This window comes from Garra rufa, chromosome 12, assembly GCF_049309525.1.
Source record: "Garra rufa chromosome 12, GarRuf1.0, whole genome shotgun sequence".
Lineage (NCBI taxonomy): Eukaryota > Metazoa > Chordata > Actinopteri > Cypriniformes > Cyprinidae > Garra > Garra rufa.
The window spans coordinates 48034894-48044852 of record NC_133372.1 but is presented as its reverse complement, the minus strand read 5'-3'; positions in this window follow the sequence as shown (position 1 = coordinate 48044852).

Sequence of the window (9959 nt, the reverse complement as noted above, 5' to 3'; positions counted from 1 at the left end):
TTTGTCTCTTCTGTGTGTGTTTTTTATTTTATTTACTTACCTAATAAAATTTTTAGCATGCAAGTCCTAGAAAGTGTTGGAATATCCACATTTGTCCTGAGTAACTGATGGATTCTGACTTCCGTTTAGGTGCTCTCGCGTTCTGGTCTCCATAGAACGTTATAAATACGTTAATTTGACTAGAAACACCAGCAATCGGAAATGTAAACCATTCCAGTCAAGCGAGATTTCCGCGTTCAGGAAAAAGGTGGATACAGTGAGTCTGTTATTTTGAACTTTATATAACATTTTATTGTTTGGGTGGCTTCAGAAGATGTGGAATAAAGTTCTAATGTCTTTTTTGGAGCTTAAAAGTTTTGCATCTCATTGATTTTCATACATAAACAACGGAAAGAAAGAAAGCCATACAAGTTTGCAACAACATGAGGGTTATATAAATAACGACTGAATTTTTAGTTTTGTGATATCTGGGCTAATTTGAAGGGGACATATATCAAAAATTTGACTTTTTCTGTGTTTAAGTGCTAAAAAGGAATCTCCGGTGCATTCACCAACCCAGAAAATGTGAAAAAGGACAACCCAGTAATGTAATTTCTGTGTGATTAATCTTTCTGTGTGAAAAAATAATCTGCATGTTTCCACCCATAATTTTTGCAAGCGATAACAGTGTACCAGTTTCAACGTCATGGCAAAAGTTTAAGCAAAGCATGCTAACTGTTCTGTTTTTGGCTGCACAGACGAGCACAGAACACTATTTAGAGTCAAGAGAGCAGTGGATGTATTGATTTATTTACTGTATATTACGCTACTGCCACACAGATCTAATATAAACATGCAATTTCTTTCCCAGCTGTTTTCCACCTTCACAGACATAACTGACTGTTTTTGTAACTCCTGTGTTTTTAACATAAACTTGTGTGTATTTAACAGTTTAAGTGCAGTAACACATGAAAGAGAACTTAGTTTAGTACTCACATGCTGTGTGACAGCTGCTTTCTGGTTTCAAAATGGCTGTACAATCAATTTGCACATTGACAATGATAAAAAATGTTTCTTGAGTGCCAAGCATATTTGACACGATAAAGACTAAAGATTAACGAAAGGTTAAACTCAAAATTTCATTTTAAAATATATTATAATATTTCACAATATTACTGTATTTTGAAGGCTTTTTTTAGCTTATTTCATGTAAAACTTACAAACCACAAACATTTGAATGGTAGTGTATTTTTAAAAGCATGCACTTCCAGGAAGCCTTTAATGAATTTGCTTACTTGCACATTTTTGGAAAGTTATTCTCAGTTTACAGTCGAAAACATCAACACCAAAGTCTATGTACACACCCCCTGGACTGTTTGTGTTGATTTCTCCCTGTTCCTGTTTTCTGCCCTCATTTAGTTGTTATTAGTTAATCAGCATCACCTGTCTGTCTCATTATCAACTCTTTATAAGTTGTATTCAGTTCTGTGTTTGGTTGTCTGGTCTCAAGGTTATGTGTGTGTCTACCCTCTGTTGTATTACCTGTTTGGATTAAAGTAAAGACTTGTCTCATGTAAAGACCTTTTGTTCTTGTACGCCTTCCTTCCTCACATTGACTGTGACCATACTAATGCAAATGAGTAATTTACATAATGCACATAAAGAGCCACACTGTATCTGAAATATTATGCACCAAGAAACTATGACGCATGTAAATAAGTTAAAACACACTACATCATACATCACTTTTTGTTTGATAAGCTTTCAGACCTCACACCCTATACTTCACTATTATTTTGCAGGCTACTGTATATGCAGTATTCTCATTGTGGCTGCTACTGTACTTTTTCTTCATAAAACTTTGCTTTTTTTCTCCTGATGTGGCTTATATTGGGACTCTGCCTCAGCTCTTCACTCATCCACGCAGGCAGGGGCGTCGTAGTTGGGGGAAAAGGGGGACTAAATTACCAGGGCCCCAAGTGTGGGGAGGGCCCCCGAGGATCAATTGTAAATATAGCTCTCAGTGTTTCCTGCTGCTCCGCTGATTACTGTAACAATGCCAGTCTGCCTGGTGAGTAAAATGCTTCTAAAAATAAAGATTTTATTTACATTATGATAGATAATTGTTGTATATTTAATAGATTTATTTTATTAAATGTATAACTGATTTACAGAGCCCAACAGTGCCCCAAATGCATTAAAATGTGTCTCATGCAACAGCATGACAGATAAACAGTGTAATACTCCAGTGTCATGTGTGGGAGTCCAGGACCTCTGTCTTGATACAGGTATGTTGTCTTATTATTTTTCTGTTTAACTACTGTGTGTTTTACCATTAGATTATATGCAAACAACTTACCATGTAAGCTTGTTGACCTCTTAGTCACTGTTTAAATTGCTTTACAAGTTATCTTTCTGCAAAGCTTGGGTGACTGTATATTAGGAAACAATAAATAATCTATGGTGTTCCACAAGGATCAGTTCTCAGGCCATTTTATTATTAATTTTTGTACTAATGACACTGATGTAATGACAGAGATTATTATTATTTGTACATTTTATGTGCTATTATTTATTTGATTTACAATTTATTATTATTGCATAGTATTCCATGTGCTTTTTGAAAACATTCATATACAAAGATTAACTTATTTTTCAAATATTTTAGTTTCAACAGGTACTGCAGGATTGCTCATTCAGATGTTTTTTCCTTCCCTTCAGAGTGTTAGACTCAAGGGTTGTGTTTCTAGAAATCTTTGTGGACCTTCATCCATCACTAAGTTAAACTGCATTAGCAATTTAGGTTACCCAACCATCGAAAATGCAGACTTCTTCTGATGGTCTTTATTACTGTTTTTTTCCTGTAATTTTAATTATTATTAATGTATTTTGGAATGTTTTGAAAATGCATGCAATCTGTATACTTAAGTCTTATGTATATAATAAATTTTGTATAAAAATGTGTGCATTATCCAAATTTCTTTTCTATGATTTTGTAAACATTATTAATCGACAAGTGTAAAGACATTACATGTCTAAAAATGAGGATGCTTTGACTATCCATGTGTTTATTTCTGCGTCCTCAGTATTGTATCATGCATGATTTAACAGTTATGAAATATGTCTTGAGTACAGGAAATTTACTTCTTGGTATTTCATCCAGTGTTTAGTGTAAAAATAGACCATTTTAAAATTCCCAAGGTTGTTAAAAGCACAAGTTGACATAGATGGGTATGTGGTAAACAGAAACTACAACAAATCTATTTTTTGCATTCCCATTTGGCTCAGTACAGTAGCATAAATACTGAGAGATTGATTACTTTGATAAGAGAAGAGAAAGCTGTTAAAATTTGACTCCATCAGAATGTATTAGAAACACTCACGCAGCATTGTTAACCAGTTTTCTGTAAATTAATGCTAAGGTACAAAACAAACAAACATTTTATTGTTTGGGTGGCTTCAGAAGATGTGGAATAAAGTTCTAATGTCTTTTTTGGAGCTTGAAAGTTTTGCATCTCATTGATTTTCATACATAAACATGCGGAAGCTTTCAAAATATCTTTTTTGTTCCACAGAAGAAAGAAAGCCCTACAAGTTTGCAGCGATATGAGGGTTATATTAATAATAACTGAATTTTCAGTTTTGTGATATCTGGGATAAGTTGAAGGGGACATATATCAAAAATGTGACTTTTTCTGTGTTTAAGTGCTAAAAACTGGTCTCCGGTGCATTTACCAACCAAGGGACAACCTGGTAACTTAATTACTGGGCCTTTCTGTGTGAAAAAAAACAAGCCGTTCAGATTTTCCTTCCCCCATGAGGTAGAAAGGAGATCTTATTATAATATTACAGCCCCTTAATCTGCATGTTTCCGCCAATGGTGCCGCCATTATGTTTTCGCAAGTGACAACAGTGTACCAGTTCCAACGCCATGGCAAAAGTTCAAGCAAAGCATGCTAACTGTTCTGGTTTTGGCTGCATAGATGAGCACAGAACACTATTTAGAGTCCCAGCCTCAGATTAGACAAGAGAGCAGTGGATTTATTGATTTATTTAGTGTATGTTACGCTGCTGCCACACAGATCTAATATAAACATGCAATTTCTTTCCCAGCTGTTTTCCACCTTCACAGACATAACTGACTGTTTTTGTAACTCATTGTTGCTTTTAACATAAACTTGTGTGTATTTGACAGTTTAAGTGCAATAAGACATGAAAGAGAACTTAGTTTAGTACTCACATGTGCTTTGAATGTGTGTGCTCAGAAAAGTGTGTTTCTACTTCCACTCAACATAGGCATTATCAAAATAATATAATAAATGATCTGTGGGGTAATTTGAGCTGAAACTTTACAGACACATTCTGGGGACACCTTAGACTTATTTACATCTTATAAAAAGAGGCAAAATCAGAGCAGAAGTTGAAACACTTAAACACTTACATTTGATTATTTATTCATTTGATCAAACACATTTATGTGATTTGATAGTGTAAACAATAATAGCAATGTGGCATTGGCGTATTCATCTTATTAAGTTTATTAATTATTCAGTTTATTAGCCTGCACAGTGTACTAACATATACAATATTAAAATGTTTATCCCGTGATGAAAAAAAATCGGTTCCTTTTGCACATTGCATGTAAGCAGATATTTGTTTTACATACTCATCGTACCTGGATCAAAATATCACATTCAAGGTAGTCTCATGATGCCCTGCCTTTGGTGAAATGCCAACCATCAGGAAAAGTTCAGACCCATTGTAATGTTGTTCCTCATATTTTACTTTTTGCCACCTGAATTGTTCTTTTTGGTAGAACTGATGTGAAGAGTAAACAATAAGTTGGCAGGATATTAGTTTCATAGCACATTACACTTGTACAGGTTTCACATGTTGGAACCATTTTTTCTGACTACTTCTTTGAGTTGTTTCAAATATACATATTCATTTATAAAATGATATATATATTTGCAAATATTCGTTTGCAAGCACATAGTTAAAAATTATATGGCTGTAGCTCTCTTGAGGAAGACGTACCTATGGGAACTTTTTCACAAGATGGAAAATACGTACCGCCATGTACGTTTCATGACATATTCGATGTGAAATATCCACTGAGTGGCACTAAAAGAGTGTTCAGGGACAGATAAACGTGCATATGGCACGTTTTATGTGACGTTGGTTTTGTACGTTACCACAGTTCTGACTTGAAATGTCTGTTGAGTGGAGCTATAACTCTAATGCTCTGTGACGTTTTAAAATAATGTACCATCTGCACCACTACACTGGTACCCGATAGTATGAACAAAAGTGAATGTGACGTAAAAACGCAATCATAATGCCATTTTAGTTCTCAAAATGGTTCTCATCTTTCAGCTCTTTCATCGTGAGTCACAGGATTCCACAAGCAATCTTGTTACATCCAAAGGGCAAAACATATGGAGCTGTAATCATAACTGTGTGCGAAAATGATTACAAGCACTCGCTGTTTTACCACCTCTAATGTTATTTTCTGTTGGAAACTGCAGTGATATGTACTTATTGGTACATATTTTTGTTCCCACAGGTACGTTTCCATCATGAGATTAGGTAGCGCTAAACACAATTCTTACTAATATGCAATGTTGATGCACTTTCTTTGTCATAAATGTACAATATCTAAATAAATAACTATTTTGGTTATGGTAAATTTGTGAAATGCTGAAACCAAACACTCGTGATATGAACATAAATGACTTCCCCTGGCAATAAACCTTAGACTTTAACCCAAAACTTCTCTTTTATTTGTACTTCATCAAAACTTTTAGTAAAGACACCACCCATCCCCTACATCTCTCCTTTATAAGAGCTAGGGTTACTACAGATGTTCAGACAACAAGGCGTTTGCTCTAATCCACTGGACTTTCAACATGAAATTGTTATTAGGGCTTTTTCTCACCTTTTTGTTCCTCCACTCAGGTATGTTAGGAGTACAGTTTGTTCAATTATTATTTAGTAATTAAAAGTTTTGCTTTAATGAATACTGAAACCTAATTTATTTTTGTTTTTGATGGACAGTTTGTATGCTGCAGTGTTTAGTGTGTGACACTGCATTCTGTCAGAAGCCAGTTCTAAAAATCTGTAAACCAAATGAATATTGTGCCACCGTTAGAGATGATGGAACTTTTTTAGGTTAGTTTTGGACATCAAATTTTCTTTCTTTATTTAATGTTTTAATTTTTCATTTGTATATTGACTCATGTCTCTCTGGATTAGGTTTTAATTTTACAATAGTGGAGAGGATTTGCCTATTGAATACACTTTGTGCTCTGCTGAATGCAAATGGCACAACAGTAATTGCTTCAGTTGCTGCTGGGCGGACAAGTATGACTTCAACCATTTCCTGCTGCAACACCAATGGATGTAACAATAATTTTTTCGATGGTAAGAGAAAATGTTCATAAATCTGTATTTTGATTTTAAAAAAAGTATTTGGACTTCTTTAATGGTATATTTGCTGATCATTTTTGTGCAACTCTGACTTTTAGCCCCAGACAAATCCCCAAATGGACTGACGTGTAAATCATGCCACAGCTTTTATGATGAACAGTGTGATTCTGATATGAGCTGTGTCGGTAATCAGGACCGCTGCTTTAATGACACAGGTGAGTCGGATGAGTCTATGTCAGAATATAATAAACACAGTTGAAAAAAGGTTGTTTTGAGAGAAAAAAAACATAATTTATAGTATCTAACAGATATCAAAATAATTATCTGGAATTGATCCTAATATTTGTATTTCTTCATGTCTCAGCTTCTTTGTTGCCCTATGATTACGGTTTTGGAAACCACACACTGAAAGGTTGCATCTCAAGATTTTTTTGTCAGCCTTCACACTTTGGAAACGTGTCCTGCTGTGAAGGGAGCTACTGTAACAAGGCTGTCTCTTGGCTGAGTGAGATCAACTTCAGTCTTCCTATTCTGAGTCTCGTTACTGCTGTTTTGTTGGTGTAGGATAGCTCAAATATCCTCAAACCATCACAGAAACATAGCCTTGTATCTAACTTGTTTCTAACTTTTCTATAAAATATGTCAGTGCCTTTGTTTTGCCTTCTGATGCACACCAGCAATGTTTTTTCAATAAAATTGAGGCAACTATTTGCATCAGCCTTTTAAATATTTTGAACTCGTTTTATTCTTGTTTGTTCTTTTAGACTTTACATGTTTCCAACTTGAACTCTTAAGTAATGCCAACTGACTTTTTTCAACTCATTTTTTTTAGTTTACAAAATATAGCATTAAGTTCATCAAACATAAACCTTGTTGTTTTTAAAGTGATATTTACCAGTTTATCCTTATAAGGCACATATTTTATTAAAAAGATGTATTCAATCTGTATTTAAATATTTCTAAATATATAGTGTAATTTTTTATTTTATTCTTTTTTTTATTTCACTTTACAATCTCATAACAGTGCAACAATGGAAATTACAGAGCATTATTAACACTACTGGTAACACTGTAGTTTAGAGACCAGTTCTCACTATTAAAAGTTGGTCTGTAATTTTATTATTTTTTTAATCATTTACATTAAAATGAAAAATGCATCCAAAAGTGAGAATGAATAACAGTTGGTTAACTGCTGTTTAGTTAAACTAGTTCTTAAAGGGTTAGTTCACTTAAAAAATGGAAATTCTGTCATTAATTACTCACCCTCATGTTGTTCCAAACTCATTTCAAAGACCTTTTAGATATTTAAATTAACATATTTTTGATGAAATCCGGGAGCTCTCAATAGACAGCAATGGCACCACGTTCAAGGCCCAGAAAGGTACCAAGAACATCAACAAAATTGTCCATATGACATTAGTGTGTCAATCATAATTTTATGAAGCGACGAGAATACTTTTTGTGCGCAAAAAAAAAAAACTGCTTTATTTAACAATTATTCTCCTCTGTGTCACCCAATACCATTTCGGAGAGTAACACTGTGCATGCATGCGTTTTTCTCTAAACAATGGCAAAATTATCATTTTTTGGTTGAACTAATCCTTTAAAACAGTGACTATGATAGCGAGTGATAATGACTGTGTTTATGCAACTGACCTCAGGTCTCAGGTCTGTCTGTCAAGACAGTTACAGTAAGCAAGTGCTGAATAGTAGTGATATACTGTATCACTTCAATTCTTCATTTTTCAAATGATTTTCTAGTAAGTGGAAGTTAAAATGTTGTAGTTCTTCCTGCTGTGGGGATATAATGGGGAAGAATAATGAAAAAATGTGGTTATAAGAAAAAAAACTAATAAATACACTAATGCTTTGACTGTAATAGACAATGAAAGAATTTTATAATAATGTTATATTTATGTTCTGGTTTCACAGCTTTGGAAATAGATTGACAAAATGTTATATACACTGACCAAAATTGTAAACGCAATACTTTTGTTTTTGCCGCCATTTTTCATGAGCTGAACTGAAAGATCTAAGACTTTTTCTATGTACTTCTCTGAAATATTATTCACAAATCTGTTCACAAATCTGGTCTCAAATATTGTTCACAAATCTGTTAGTGAGCACTTCTCCTCTGCTGAGATAACCCATCCACCTCACAGATGTGGCATGTCAAGATTTCTGCTGCAACAATCGGTTTGCATAACCAAAGATTTTCTGCACAAACCGTATTAGGAAAGCTCATCTGCATGCTCGTTTTAAACAGATTTGTGAACAATATTTGAGAGAAATAGGCCTTTTGTGTACATAGAAAAACTCTTAGATCTTCATGAAATATGGGGCAAAAAAGTGTTGTTTTAAGTTTAACAAACCAAATTTCTAGTTTAGTCAACTCAATAATTTGAGTTGAATTAAAATTAAAATATTAAGTTTGACAAACTCAAGTATTAAACTTAAAATTTAGTTTAGTCAACTCAATATATTTAAGTTGATTCAACCTAAAATTTGAAATTTACCCAACCAAATTTTTTGTTTAGTCAACTCATATATATATATATATATATATATATATATACTCATATATATATAAATATGTGACCCTGGACCACAAAACCAGTCTTAAGTCGCTGGGGTATATTTGTAGCAACAGCCAAAAATACAATGTATGGGTCAAAATTATTGATTTTTCTTTTATGCCCAAAATCATTAGGAAATTAAGTAAAGATCATGTTCCATGAAGATTTTTTGTAAAATTCCTACTGTAAACATATCAAAATGTAATTTTTGATTAGTAATATGCATTGTTAAGCACCTAATTTGGACAACTTTAAAGGTGATTTTCTCAGTCTTTTTGATTTTTTTGCATCCTCAGATTTCTGATTTCAAATATATGTATCTCAGCCAAATATTGTCCTATCCTAACAAACCATACATCAATAGAAAGCTTATTTATTGAGCTTTCGTATGATGTATACATCTCAGTTTTGTAAAATTTAACCTTATGACTGGTTTTGTGGTCACATATAAGTTAAACAAACACAATTTTAAGTTTGGTCAACTTAAAATTTTAAGTTTAACAAACTACATTTTAAATCAAATTTCTAGTTTAGTCAACTCAATATATTTAAGTTGATTCAACATAAAACAAATTTACTTGAAACTTTAAGGCAGCAGGGTAACAATTTTAAGTTGACTGAAAAAACTGAAAAAACATCTATTGCCTCAACAAATATTTCTCAATGTATACTATTTAAAAGTTTTTTAAGATATTTTTTTTAAAGAGTTCTCTTTTGCACACCAAGCCTGCATTTATTTGATCCAAAATACAGCAAAAGCAGTAATAATGTGAAATATTTTCACAATTTAAAATAACTGCTTGAATTTATTTTAAAATATAATTTATTATTGTAATCAAAGCTAAAATTTATTATCAATATTGAAAAAAGTTGAGATGGGGAAGTCAACCTGAAAATTTTAAGTTCAGTCAACTATCAATGTAGATACTACAGCAACTCAAATTTAGTGAAGGGCAAAAACAAAAGTGTTGCTTT